The sequence below is a fragment of the Neofelis nebulosa genome, chromosome 9, assembly GCF_028018385.1.
Source record: "Neofelis nebulosa isolate mNeoNeb1 chromosome 9, mNeoNeb1.pri, whole genome shotgun sequence".
In the NCBI taxonomy this organism is placed as follows: Eukaryota; Metazoa; Chordata; class Mammalia; order Carnivora; family Felidae; genus Neofelis; species Neofelis nebulosa.
In genome coordinates, this window is record NC_080790.1 from 115,300,984 (window position 1) to 115,315,787 (window position 14,804).

General features: G+C 54.2%; 1 protein-coding gene across 7 annotated transcripts in view; it reads right to left on the reverse strand.

Moving 5' to 3' along the window:
* NOL4L (nucleolar protein 4 like) overlaps positions 1-14,804 on the reverse strand; it is a 123,561-nt gene that overhangs the window by 26,407 nt on the left and 82,350 nt on the right. The window contains exon 1 of one of the 7 annotated variants that reach the window (XM_058685273.1): positions 6,555-6,695. The exons of 5 other annotated variants lie outside the window; for them this stretch is intronic. The gene's annotated coding sequence lies outside the window, so the exon portion shown is untranslated. Of the gene's footprint in view, positions 1-2,899; positions 3,054-6,554; positions 6,696-14,804 lie in introns of those variants that run through there. One more of the 7 variants, XM_058685274.1, reaches the window with a different exon arrangement.

A 14,804-nucleotide genomic window follows, 5' to 3' on the forward strand; every position in this document is an offset into this window, starting at 1 on the left:
TTGGAGGCACAGAGCCCATCGAGGCTCTGGGAGCCAGGGGCAGACACATCCTTGCTTGGGCCGCCTGCTCCTTCCCGGCTGCCCAGAGCACACTGTGCTCAGGTCTGACCTGAGGTAGGAAGGCCTTTCCTGGCTCTTGGGTGTCGTTGAAACACCCATGATTTACAAGGCTGAATCTATTAACATCCGGAAGCGCTACCTACTCAAAACGCTTCATGCATTCATTCAACAAGCATTTATTGAACACCTACTACGAGCCAAGCACTTTCTAGGCGTTGGGAAGTTCAGCAGTGGACAAGACAGAGTCCTAGTGCTCCTGGCACTCCCTGTCCCGCAGGGGAGGAGATGGATAATCAGCAGAAAAAACACGTAACAGCTGTGGTGATGGGCTCCGGAGCAGAACGAAGCAGAACGAAGCAGAGCAAGCGGGAGAGGGGCCCGTGGGGCCGTGTTTGTCAGGTGGCCGGGGAGGGCCTCGCCGGTTAGGAAACATCTGAGAGGAAGCCCACAGGAAGTGAGGAAGGTTACCATGCAGGGGTCTGTCTGCACAGGGAGCCTTCCAGGCACTGGCACATGTTGGTGGGTCCAAGGAGCAGCCAGGAGGCCACTGTGGCCGGAGGAGAGGGGTAGGCCAGGGGCGGCGGCGCCACACAGGAGTGTCCCCTCCCAAGGTGCGCATAAGCCTGGGCGGGGCTGTCCGCAGCGGGTCCACTAAGCACACGCCTCACCCAGGAGCGGGGAAAAGTCAGAACCGCTGGGGGCAGCGCTCAAGGTGCCCACACTCTACCCCCCCTCCACCAACTTGAATACGTGAACAGACGCCAAAGTTCATTAGGCACCAAGTGCTCCCCTTTGATCGTCTCAGGTCATCCTCCTCACAGGCCCACCTGTGGGCCTCATGAGGCAGGTGTAGTCGCCAGCCCCATTCCACAGATGAGAAACGGCCGCTCCAAGGGGTTAGGGCGACCGCCCAAGGTCGTGAGCTTACAAGCGGCAGAGCCGGACGTGCGCAATCCTAGGGGCCCAGACGCGCCATCCTTCCCACCTACGAGGCTGCGCCCAGGCTGTCCCCCTCACCCGGAACACCCACCGGCCTGTGGCACCGCACAGCACAAAGTCCGAACGCGTACCTGTCTCACCCACCAGCTCCGGCTGTCTCCATCACTCTTACACAATCTGTCCGCACCAGCAGCCCCCTGCAGTCAGGCACACGCCCCTCAGCTGCGGCATGTCAACATACTCTGGGCTTTGCCCTGACTTTCCCCAGAGAACCTAAGTCCTTCTGAGGGTGGGGACGAGGCTGCGTGTCTCCCGGACACCCCCGCAAGGCCTGCGAGACGCGGGGCACTGGCTGAACTGCCTGGCGGGATCCTGGCGTTTGAGGAGGATGCGGCATCAGTTTGACAATGACGGCCTCGGTCCCGCCACACACGGTTCTCGAATGGAGACCATATGAAACCCGGATGGTGGCTGGCAGGCTGGCGGCAGCACACGGCCCCGCAACGTCTCCCCGTGGCACATGCCAACCACCCCACGCAGGGCCTAGGGTTTCTCTGACTCAGATCGCTTAACTGTCCACCAGAATGACCCCCTCCACCCTTCCCTGCCCTGCCAAGTCGAAGTGGGAAGAGGTGAGCGAAACTTTACACTGAAGTTGACTGACAGCGAAAACCCAGTGCCCACCGTGCCACCGGGGTCTTTGGGGGCAAGGGTTTCACGAGATTTCCCTCCCATGGCTCCATTAAAAAAGCAGGCGCCCACGTCAGGCCTGTCTCAGGATGTGGGACCTGCCCCTCGGAGATCGACCCCAGCTGCCCAAGGGCACCACAGCTAGCTGCAGAGCTGGGCTCTGAACCCAGGCAGTCTGTGCCCAGAGCCCACATCACAGAGCCACCACACCGCGCTTCCTCCCTTCAACTGAAAGAGCCAGACTCCTTAACGACAAAGTGTCTCAGGATGAGACCCACAGGAGACTCATGGGAGATGGAGCTATATTTACACATACTCCCACACGCGCTCCCTCTCTTCAATGAGTGGCACACATTTTCTGAACATCTACTATGTGCTTGTGTTGTGCCGGGGGCACAGACAACGAAGGCTCCTTTCCTTCAGGACCTTGTTATCTACGGAGAGACACCAGCCAAAAATTCTGCCCCGCTTAAGTGCCAGGAGAAAGGGGCTACGGACCCCTCCCAAGCCGCTGATGGACTGCCAAGCTCTCCCCTGGAGAGTGTTCTCACAGCCCATGGGGTCTGCTGCACGACCCCTGGCTCTGAAGGCGGTGGCTCCGTGCAAGGTTCCAACACCGCTGCTGTAGCCGCTTTTTAGGAGAAACCAAGCGTCGTCAACCCGGTTGAAACACAGAAAACGAGTATGTTCTGACGGAGCTGCCACAGCTACTTTTGTGGGAGAGAAGCCTTCCCAGACCCCTTTGCAACCTGGCTGCTACAGCGCAGACCCCAGCCGCAGAGGGCAGGCCGCGACCTCACCCCCTCGACGGAGCCGAGGCTCCAGGAGCAGGCTAATTACACAGGCAGTCGCCGGTGCACGCGGCTCTGAGACCGTCCATGACTGTGCGGGGCGGGCGATGCACTCCTTTCCCGAGGGATCAGCAGGAGGTGGCCAGCGCGGCCTTGTGAGCCGCAGGCTCTTGGGCCTGTGGATTGACTTAGGGTGTTCTCCCCCCGCTCACCCAGAGGTCACAAGTTAGGCCCCTCTTGCTTTTCCCTTCTGGACTCTCAAGGGAATCTGATCTACTAATTTCTCTCTGTAAACACACTTCAGTGAAATTTTCAGTAGAGAATAAAAGAGTGTATACAATCCAGTCTTTCTGGGCCACCTCTCCCCAGACCCCATGAGAGTGACCAGCCAGCTGCCCCCTTCCCCCAGCTCCTCTTACCTCAGACACCTTGAAGCCTACAGCCTTGCCACCTGTTGATAAAAGTCCATCATTCAGCACCAAAGGGCCTGAGCCATTGTGGGCGTCAAAGTGATAGCACCACTGCCTTTCTGAAGGGGGGGACCTTAAGAATATGTGGGGAGCAGGTGAGCAGCACCCAGCCAGCCCCTAGGACACACCCCAATCCTGGAGCCCTGACTCTGGGCAGAAGGAGAGGAACCGGACCAAACCCTCCCTGCTTATCTGCAGTCCAAAATTCATGGGCAGGTTCAGTTTCTCTCCACCCAGGTTCTGAGGCCCTTCCTCGTCTGCAGGCAAACTAGCACCAACCACTGCCCAGCCTAGGAGGAGGAGAAAACGGGAGAGCAGAGGGGAAATGGTGGAAACGCGCCTGTATCCATGGCGGGTAACTAGGAGCAGGTGCTATCAGTAACCTGATTATTTTACAACTGGGGTCAATTTCTTGGGAACTAGGTTCCTGGTGCCTCTGAAGTTGAGCCATTTGCATCCTCCAGGACAGGGATCCTGGGGCGTGCCTCACACAACATTTTCCAGGCCTTTCCTCTCAGCTGTAACTCTATCTCTACCACTTGCTTTGAGGGGGGGAAAAAAAAAAAAAGAGGAGGATTTGCTGAGAATTTAGTGCAATTGTAAGCCATAAGCCCTGACCAGGAGCCTTGGGTGTACGTTTCAGAGAAGGGGAGTGGGGGAGGGGAGGCAGGGATGTGCCAGAGGTGTTTCTGGGCCAGGCAGGAGACAGACCCCTCTGTCTAGCCCCCACAGTCTGTTTGATGAGAGGCTGAAGCTCCTGCCAGAAAGATCGCCAGGCTGGGACAGTTGCCCCAGCACTAGCTCTACCCCAAGGAGGCAAGTGAGCACCTCCTTCTGGAACACCTGCACGTTCCTTCTGGGCCCTGGAATTCTTCAGTAAGAGGCAACTCTTCCCCTTGTCTCCATGTCAGCGAGCATTACACACACAGCCTTCTGAGCATGCCAAGAAGGTACTGAACCGCATTTGACCCCAACTTAACCCCTTCGGTTCATCAGATGGCTTATTAATGGAAGACGAAAACCCCCCAGGATTGAAAGTAGTGACGGGATTGCACAAATGAAATCTTAAGGTGGTCTGAGCCGCAGCTCCTGGGAGCTGTGGGGTCCCAAGGCTGCCGCTTCATGCTCCACACTGAGCCCACCTGGCCACCAGGGGAGGAGGCCAGCCTCCTGGGGACACTCCCTGCACAATTCCACTCCTTCCTGCTAACATACCTTCTCTGCTGACTAGTCCTGTGAGCACAAGCCCTTCTGGGAAACGTGGAGTGGGGAGGGCTGAGGCAGCCAATCCCCTAACACCTTTCAGGTGTTCTTGCACACACGCATAGGGTCCGTCAGAAACATACATACACACATAGGGAGATGCTCTGTTGTCCTTGCTGTCACGAAGGCCTGAATGCTGGGAGTGAGCATTTTCAACACCTTCCTACTAGTGTGTCGAGTGTAAAATGGGCTTTTGTTTCCTAGGCAAAGGCAACTGGCTGTTTTCCCAGCACTCCTCACCACGAGGGCCTCACTGACACCCCAGGCCCTGGCATTAACAGGGGTCTCTTTAAGAGGGTGGCTGGAGAGAGGAGTTGCAGCAGACGGGGTTCTTCCAGCCAAAAGGAGAGCTGGAGAGGAACCACTCTGAGCTAATCCCCTGCAGGAGTTTCCTTCCAAGAAAAGGACCCAGACAAGACAAAAAAGTTCTTGAGAAACTCAGGGCAGCCCAGCTCCACATGGCCCCAGGGTGGCTGAGGCCACAGAAGTTTCCCCAAATCCACCTCCTCAGCTGGGAGGAAAGTTCTGGGGTGTTCTGCTCCCGAAAGGTGCTGAATGGGGTCATGCCACACAGCTGAGGTAAAGTGGGTGTGGGAGGAGGTGCTGTCTTAAAACCTACTCTATAAAACAAGCCCAGCTTGAGATGGGATTAGACAGGAGCTTGATATTATTTAAAGACACATTTGGGCCCTAATGGTTTTCCAATGAAGGGGTAATTTACTATGTAAGGACTAAACTACCCCCGAGGCCTGGGCCATATAGGGGTCTTTCCCCAGACCAACCTCCAGCCCAGAAGCAGGGGGCCAGACAGCACCCCTAGTCCCATCACACAGATGGTTCTCCCCAGAGGAGCTGTGAGAGCCCCTGAACACCTCTCCCCACACCCCCACCTGGTAGGCTGGGGGCCCCAGGCTGGGGTTTCCAGCTGATTCTGGGATAAGTAGGGCTTTATCTCAAGGGAGAATCTATTTCAAGCCACAATCCTTCTCAGAAAGAGGAGGAAATCACAGAGTCCAAACACCATTTCAGGTGAAATCAGGAGGTTATTAATCTCCCCTCAGAGCAGACAGAAAGAAAAATCAATGTTTTAGAGGGGGGAAAAAGGTTCCATTTGAATTAATGGGTTTGTGGCTTCTCCATTGATCTGCGCCTCTTCACACTTTCTTTTTGTGCTTTTGTGCTCTTGGGGAGGGGGAAGGGAGAAGGGAGAAGGGAATGGGGAGGAAGGGGGTGGGCCTCCCGGTAAGGAAAAGGACGGTCTAACCTTAACCTTTCTCCAGGAATAATGCTAATTAGCCAGGCTTAATGAGAACTTCCCCTAGGAAGCGCGGCCCAGTAGGGGCGACCGGACTCGTGCAAAACGCTGCTCCAGGTGGGAGCAGGGAGGGGGAGTCATTTCTGAACTCGAGCCGCTGGAATAAAAACTGTGGATGGCACACCCCCACCCTGCCCCACGAGAAGTGTCCGGTTCAGGAGGGCTAGGTGGAGAGCGGAGAGTGGCCGGCGGAGGCGTAAATTCAACTTAACGCGGCCGCGCGCCCTCACTCCGGCCGGCTGCCCCCGCCCCGTGTGTCCCCTTCATTTAGGAATGCCCCTTCGCCAGGAGCCGCCGCCGCCCCCCGGCTTCCGCTCTGACGGTACACCTGAGCAGGGCACCCGGTCCTCTCGGGGGAGGGACAGGGGCCTGCCGAAGTGGGCTCAACTCTGCAAACCTCATCTCAACTCCCCGCGCCGTGGCGGGGAGCCCCTCCCTGCCACTCAACGCTTCCCGTCCTCATATCCCCAAACAGTCCACTTCCCTTCTCTCGGCGGCCGCGGTGGCGGCAACCCGAGCCCGGCCCCCACCCCGCCGCCTGCGAACGCCTTCCTCCCCGGGACGCGGTGCCGAGCCCGCTGCAAACGGTGTGGCCGCCGCACAATACCGCGGCGCGGCGCAGCGCAGCGCACACAATCACCGCCCCCCAGGACCGGCGGCGCGCACGGCCCGGGAGTGGGGTGCGCCCGGCGGCCCCCCGGCACTCGCCGCCAGGCACACCTCTCCGGGACCCCAAAGCCCCTAGAGTGCACCTCCCCTGCCCGTCCCCCCCCCCCCCACCCCGACTCGGTCACACTCACCCGCCCCCCGCCCCAGCCCACTCCGCCCAGGGCGCAGCCGCTTCCCTGCGCCCCCCTCCTCAGCCCCGGCGCAGGAAGCTCCCCCGCGTCCCCCTCCCCAGAACCCCCCAGCTCCCCCACCCCCTTAACCGCAGCTCAACGGCCGGCGGCATCGGCGGGAGAAGGGGGGCGGCGGCCGGGGGCCCGGAAACGGCCCGATCGCGGGGATCCGGGTCGGACTCCGTACCTGGGCGGGAGGCGAGGCGGAGACCGGCGGTCGGGCTCGGCGAGTGAGCGGGGCGGGCGGCAGTGACAGCCCCACAGCTCCAGCTGCTGCTGCTGCTGCTGCCGCCGCGGCCGCCCGGGGAGAGGGGCTGGCACCGCCGCGGCGCGTCACTGCCCGGCCCGGGGGCGGGGGTGGCCAGGGGGAGGGCCCAGGCGAGCGGCGGCGGCAGCGGCGGCGGCGCCGCGGCCGGGAGGGAGGAAGAGGGAGGGGGGCACCGGGCACGGGGAGGCGGGGGAGGGGGGGCGGGACCGGGCACGGGGCGGGGGCCGGGGGGAGGGGAGCGCGGGGAGGGCGCACGCAGGGGGAGTAGGAGGAGCAGCAGGAGGAGGAGGTGGAGGGGCTGACGAGAGGGAGGAGTGGGCACGGGGGGAGGGGGAGAGAGGAAAAGGAGGCACCCAGAGAGAGGAGAAAGGAGGGAGAGGCCGGGGGGCGGGGAGGGGGGAGAGGAGGTGGAAGGAGGGGGTGCTGGGCCAGGTAGTGGGGGAGGGATGAGGGCGCACTGGACGCGCTGCCGTGCGCTCCGGGGGGAGAGCGCTCTTAAGGGGGAAGCGCTTCGAGGAGGATTCTTGCTGGGGGCTGAGCCCCGGAAAGAAAGCGGTGGGGTGTGTGCCCGCCCCTCGTTCCTGGAGGCCGCAGTCTTCGGGTCTGGGGGTTGGAAGGGGAGGCACCCGGCCCGCCGGCTCTCTGCGTTCAGGCCAGGAGAGGAGAGACTTGGCCCAAAGAAAGTGACTCAGGCACCATTAGGAACTCTCCGCGCCCTGGGGCCTTCGGGCAGCCCTGGACCTCCTCGTGTCCCCTGGTTCCCTGGGCACGCGGGTCCTCGCTGGGCGGGGCTGCTGGGTCCCCGGGCGGTCTCAGCGAGACCCTAGTCTGGGAGAATCAGGCACGTGGCCGGCTCTCTCCCGCCCCCCCCACCCCTATCTCAGGGCCCCCCTTTTCTTGATCAAGTTCAAGATCGGGGTCCTTAGCGCGCTGCCCCCCCTGCCCCCTCCTCTCCCCTCCCCCTCCCTATATTCCGTACCATCTCGCCTCTTCACTCTTCCTTTGTCTCTTTCCCACCACTTAGTTTACACCCTCCCATGCTCCCCTTCTTCCTCCCTGGCGGGCGCCTGGGACTCCAAGATGCGTTCACCTGTCCGACCCAAACATTTCTGCGATCGGGAGCGCTCGCCGCCGACTCGCTCTCTGCTCCCTCCCGGCCACCCCCACCCACTCCTCCCGCCGGTCATTGTGCTCCTCTAGACCACACCGTACCGGCTCCTTACGGCGCGCGAGCTACAGTTGTAAAGTAATAGGATAACATCACGAATGCTGCTCCATCCCAGACCTGGGCGCGTACTGTCCGCGGAGACACAGCGTGGCAGGAGAGGGAAGACCCAGGCGGATCTGAGACGCCGTCCTCCGCACAGGCGGACCTTGTCCGCCTGGGGTGCTGGAGAAGACCGCGTGGGGCGTCGCGGGGTGGGGGGTGGAGGACCCTGGACCTGCGAGCAACCTCAGACTCAGCCTAGAACAGAACTCGCTCGTCCCCAAACAGCACAATTAGACCCCAACAGACAAGATGGGTCAAGGGCAGACGTCCCCCTCCTCAGATTCACAACCTCCGTTACCACGCATCAGCTTTCAGGAAAAGCTTGTGCTTTACCAGGGATAAGGAGCTGCCCTCGTGGAATTCTGTGAGGAAATGGCCAAAAAACAAAACAAAAATACCAACAACGATCCCACCTCCTGGTCCCTCTAATCGCATCCGAAAAAGAAGGGCAATTTCTACTGACTTCACGCTACAACTCATTCACAGTAGAACAGCAAAGAAAAACAAAAAACAAAAAACAAAAAACAAGACAGCCATCTCGATTGTTTGCAATTTTGAAACAGACTGCCTTTAACCCTCCAACTTTTTTTCTCTAAAAGCCTTTTTCTTTCTTTCACTGAAAGCTTTGCATTGTGAGCAATCCGAGGTAAACAAGGCTCCCTCTACAGGTGTGAGTGGGAAGTACAACACAGGTTCAGAGCTCAGGATTCACCCCTTAGAAAAATAGAAGGATGGCAACATATCAAATTAAAGGCAGACAGACTTGTCCCACACGTGCTAAAGATTTGTCAATATAGAACTTACACTTTATTTTTAAAAGAGGGTCTAAGCATGTTACTCATTAGCGCCTTTTATTCCTAAAATCCAATGTGTTTTCAAACCAATGCACCCTTCCCAGTTTTCTCTAATAGATCTTCTTGCCCATTGTCGTGGGGACAGCCTGGAGGCTGCATCACCTGAATGTCCACACATGTTGGTGCCCAATAATGATTTTTAGAATTTTAATTAGTGGCCATGACTCTCCAGTTCATCCAGGGAAATGCGGGCGTTTCCAACATGGGAAATGCCCTTCCTCACTTTGAAAATGAGATAATTCAGGCCCGGATTTCCCATCTCTTCCCACCACGTTTCTAGAGACCTTTGACTTCTCTTGGCCTGATTCACTATTTCACAGCAGTGGTGGACATCTGGGCTTGAAATATAAAGCCAAATCCAGCTGAAGTTCAAAGGTGGAATTGAACCCAGATAACCCACCTCCTTTCTGACTAATAAAAGAGAGCCAGTACCGCCCAGGAGAGCAGAGCAGTGATTTTCTCTAGGCATGAAATGTGAACTCATTTACCATCCCTGAGATAAAACAGCCTCAGCCCCACTCAACCCACAGAAAGCAGTTGGGAGCCCTAGAGAAACCTGGCTGTTTAGCAGCACCGAAAATTAGGTGAATTTTCATGTGTGCTGAAGCCTGCAGAAATCTCCCAGATCCTTATTCCTGCAGGAGTGGCCACTCCTTGAGTAACCTTGTGCTGGTTGTTTTCAGTGTCCTTGTGCCTTTGGACAACTCCCTCGATCCTTAAAGTGGCCACAGCACGGGTCCCAACAAGGAATGGCATGACCTAGTTTCTTGACCACTAATTCTCCCAAGGATGCGACCTTCCTTCTTTCAGCCCCAGTCTTGGTGGGAGAGTATGGCAGGGAAGGCTGCTCCCATCTGCTTCAGAGGGCAGTACTGCCTTCATGTCCTCTTCATGTCAGGCTCTGCAAGAAGTGGGTGCTTTTTTTTTTTTTAATGTTTATTTATTTTGAGAGAGAGAGAGCAAGTGGAGGAGGGGCAGAGGGAAAGGAAGACAGAGAATCCCAAGCAGGCTCCACACTGAGCTCGAGCTCGTGAACCGTGAGATCATGACCTGAGCTGAAATCAAGAGTAGGATGCTCAACCGACTGAGCCAGCCAGGCGCCCCAACAGTAGGGGTTTTTGTAAGTGGACAATTGGCAGGGCATTTGCTCTATAGGACTTCTTAAGCAGCAAACTCCTCCAGACAGACTCCTATATGACATGAGACATCCCCCCCCACAAGTAGGGACCTGGCCAAGGGGATCAAGGGTTTGTTACTATTAGGAAAAACAGGAGCTTAGTCTGATCGGAGAGGATACTGTTCAAGCATCTCAGAGCATTTAAAAACCCATCTATCCCTATATATTACTTACTTATGATGGAAGAGAACATGTACCTGCACAATAGAGAGACTGGCAGACACCCATAACCATGCGATCAAATTCAGGAGCCCCCTGAAGTGGGGCCACCTGACATGATGTGCTCACCTCCTGAAGAGATGCAATCATCACCCACGTTGTGTTCTCCAAAACGCATAACCTGAATCTGACTATGAAGAGACACCCAGACAAGAAATCTAGAGAGACTCTCTACAACACGACTGTCCAGGACTCTTCAAAAAGATTCATTGTTATTAATTCGGGTGTTCTAAACCCTGAGAGTAAAGAGAAAAAACAACTAAATGCAAAGTTTGAATCCTGGTTGGATCCTGGAAGCAAGGAGTAAGATGGAGATGGGGCGAAGGAGAGGCACAGGAAGTCGGGGCGAGGGATCGAGTGGAGACGGGTTGAGGGTGGAGACAAGGGTGGGCTCTGGGCTGAGTGGTCAGAGAAGGACCCTCTCAGGAGTAAGCCAATGTGTGCCCTGACCCCAGGGTGGCTGAAGTGGACAACTGGGTGAAGATCTGGGGGCACAGTCTTCCAGGCAGAGGGAAGAGCTGGTGCCAAGGCCCTGAGGTAGGAAGGGACTTGGCATGTCTGAGGAACAGAAAGGTGAGCAGTGTGACCAGAGCAAGATGGGCCGGGGTCGGGGGGATAAAGGTGAGAGGGTATTCAGGGCCAAGCATGCAGGGCCATGTACACCACTGTAAAGTACGTGGATTTTATTCTAAGAGTGAGGAAATGATGCAATATGAATTATGTTTTTAGATCAGAGGAGATGAGATTATAAGGAAGCAAGAGTGACAGCAGGGAGACCAGTGAGGAGGTCCAATAGAGTCTAGCCAAATGGGACTGGTTCAAATTCTGGTTCTGACACTCAAGTGACTTTGGGCACCACACTTAAATCTCTTTAAGCCTCAGTTTCCTGATCTACAAAGTGGATAATAAGAGTGTGGTTAATGTAGTATTTGACACCAAATTTCCCCTTTCAAACTGGACACTGTGGTGGCCAGCCTCCAAGATGGCTCCGTGTGATCCTCACCTCCTGGTATCACGCCCTAGTGCCCTGTCACAATGGTCACAATGCATAGGGCTGTGCAAGCTATTAGATATTGTGGAAATGAGGGTGAATGACTTCTGAGGTTAGGTCATAAAATGCAGCTGGATATCCTCCTGAGGGGTAGTGTTTGGCAAATGGTAGCTTTTATCATCATCATCAGGATTCTGAATTTTCACAATGATAACCCCCCAACCCCCTGCACAAATGCTGCACTGGTTTACTCAGCCACCAGTGACGGGTGGCAATTCCCATTTCATGGCATGCTTGTCAGTGCTTAGTATTAGCAATCTCTTCTGTCTTTACCAATCTGAGAGGTGAAAAATAGTATCTCTTATTTTCCTTTGCCTCTCTTCATTTGGCAGTGTGAGTGTATATTTATGTGTATCATGTATTTATCGGTCACTTGCATTTCTTAGAACAACCTGTTCATATTCTTTGCCCATCTTTCTATTTGGGTTGGTGGTATTTTTTTAAAAAATGTTATTAAAAAATGTTTTTTGACATTTATTTTTGAGAGAGAGAGAGAGAGAGAGAGAGAGAAAGAGAGAAAGAAAGAAAGGAAGAGAGAAAGAAAGAAAGAAAGAAAAAAAATGTGAGTGGGAGAGGGGCAGAGAGAGACAGAGACACAGATCCGAAGCAGGCTCCAGGCTCTGAGATGTCAGCACAAAGCCCAATGCACGGCTCAAACTCCTGAGCTGTGAGATCATGACCTGAGCTAAAGTTGGATGCTCAACCGATTGAGCCGCCCAGGCGCCCTGGTGGTCTTTTTTTTTATGAAGGAAATTTAATCTTTTGTCATATATTTTGCAAATATGTTGTCCTTTTGTTGTCTTTTTTATTTTATTTGTGATGAGATTATTTTGCCATATGGAAAATTTTTATTTTTATATCCTCTCAATTTTTTTTTTCTGTTAGGGCTTAAAGGTTTCAGGCCAAAACAAAGGTTTTTCCCACTCTAAGATTATAAAAGTAATTCACCCATATTTTCTTGCAGAGCACTTATAGCTCCATTATATTAAATCTTTTTCTTTCTTTCTTTTTTTTTTTTTTAAATAAGCTCTATGCCCAATGTGGGGCTTGAACTCAGGACCCTGAGATCAAGAGTCACATGCTCTACTGAGTGAGCCCACCAGGTGCCCCAAATCTTCATTCAATCTGTAATTTATCTCCATATAAGTAGTGAGGTCTACTACTAAACCTAGTTTGTATTTTTTTAAGAGGTTCTCCAAGTTGTCCCAATACCATCTTTTAAATAATTCATCTTTGTCCATGGGTTAGAAATGCCACCATTATAGCACACTACACTAATTTTCCCTTATTTTTAGAATCGTCTATTTTATTGATCTATTCCTGTCCCAGTATTATAGCTCTAGAATATATTTTAATATGTAGTAGGGCTGACATCCACCTCTATCCCCCAAGAGCTGTCCAATTAAACCCAGGCCGTAACAGAGAGGTGCCCTAGGTGCAGACAATCATGGAGAAAGGAGGGGCTTGGGGTAGGAGGTTCTTGGAAGAGATGACATCCATCTGAACCAAAGAAGGCAGGAGGAATGTGACAGGTGGCAAGTAGGGAGGGCATCTCAGCAGGAAGAGGAGCATGGATGGAAGCACCAAGGGCTTCACACATGCCTGAATTCAAAACACCTGATCTGTGGATTGGGGCCTAGCTTGGCTTCTCCATCTATTCTTGGCATTGGCTGATTTTTGCACAGCTGGCTGCAACCTCATAGTCAGTTTGACCACTTTGCTGAAATCTAGAAGAACTGTCCAATACTGTGTCCTCATTCCTTCTCTGTTTAGATAAATTTCCCATGTGAATATAACTAAAAGGGCCTGGCTTGTGGAAATGTACTTTCCTAACAACCACAACAAAAGGTAGAAATTACACTTTCACCCAATCTCCTTTTCAGTGATGTGTTGCTTTAAAGTGTCATCAGTTAATCTCTGTTCATGTCGCTCTCCCACTCCAAAACCTTCAATGGCTCCCAGTTGCTGGCAGAATCAAGTTGCAGCTCAATGGCCTCGTGTTCGAGGCCTTCCACAGCCCTGCTGGCCTTGTATCCTTCTGTTCCAAGTGGTGAACTCTGCTTCAGAGAGACTCACTATCTTCTGTTCCCCAATCACCCATGTGTGACCCCCTCCATTCCTTTGATCATGCATGCTTTCGGGCACATGTTCTTTCCACAAATATGTATAGACCCCCTATCACATGCCATGCACCATGATAAGTATGGGAGACCCAGCAATGAACAATACAGATATAAGTCTGTCCACTCAGAGCCTGCAGGCCAGCAGGAGAGAGAGAGAGAGAGAGAGAGAGAGAGAGAGAGAGAGAGATTAAACAAACAAATGACCACATGGTTTCTGGTCACAGGATGTACATTCAGTTTGTACTTGACAGTTGTGGGGCCTGTTGAGAACAAAGTCCCCGGCATGTAAGAGGGACATACTGGATCCTGGAGGGATCCACTGAGGAGGTGACATTTAAGTTGGGCATTGAAGGATGCATGCTAGAAAGGTGCTTTCGGCCATCAGCAAAGACCCCCTCCACCCTTGCCAAATCTGGAACCCTGTGAACCTGGAGCAGCCAATTTCGCAGACCACGCGGCTGGCTCTTGTGGCAGGTCTCCGTTACTCCCGTTACCTAATGTGCTTGTACTTCCTGTTTCCTGCTTTAGACCTCCTTTCCCCAACTGGACCATGAACTCTCAGGGCTAGGACAGGCTCTTAGGCGGCACAGTCCCCGGCAGAACTCCTCACTGCATCACTCAGGACCCCGTTTCGCCCTCCGCCCAGTACAGCTCTGAGCTCCACGACGCAGCTCTGAATTAGGCACACCATCTGCAACCCAGGCCGCACTTTGTAACTCCCGCAGAGCACGCGCTCCCCCCTCCTCTCTCTTCCTGCGTTCTAGCACCTTTGGAGAGGCTCAGCCAAAAAGCCAAGGCCGGCTGCAACCCAGCACTTCCGCTCCTAGGTTCGCACACAACAAACCAAAGGGAGACGGTCCCTACCGAACACATTCTAGAAGGATCACAGAACACTTCGCAGGAGCCCCAACCCGGAAGCCACCCGAGTGAACGCTAACGGAGACTGGCTGGCCGTGGCTCCACACGTGCTGTGGAATACCCCTCGGCGACAGAGGGAGCACCACACAGATGATGCTCACAAACTCAGGCTTGTGAGTGAAGATGCTCATGTTATATGATTCTATTCATAGTCACTTCTAGAATAGGAAAAACCAATGTATGCTATTAGAGGCCAGGGTGGTGGTCACCCTTGGTGGGGGTGGTGACTGGGAGGGGGCACAGGGGGTCTCTGGGGTGCTGACAATGTTCTGTTTCTTGATCTGAGAATTGGTCACAGGAGGTGGATTCAGTCTGGAGAAACTTACTGAGCTGTCCACTTAAACGATGTGTGCTCTTTTCTGTTTGAGTGGTATAGTTTAATGAAAGTTTGGAAAAGGAAAAAAAAAAAAAAGCTGGAGACAGTTACCATGGTCGAGCAGCCTGGAGCTTGGTGTGCTCAATTAACTGCTACCCACTCTGTGCCAGGCACTTACGCTGGGTGGTAGTATATGTTACCTTATTGAATCAGCCAAATAGCAAGGTTGATATTAATTGCC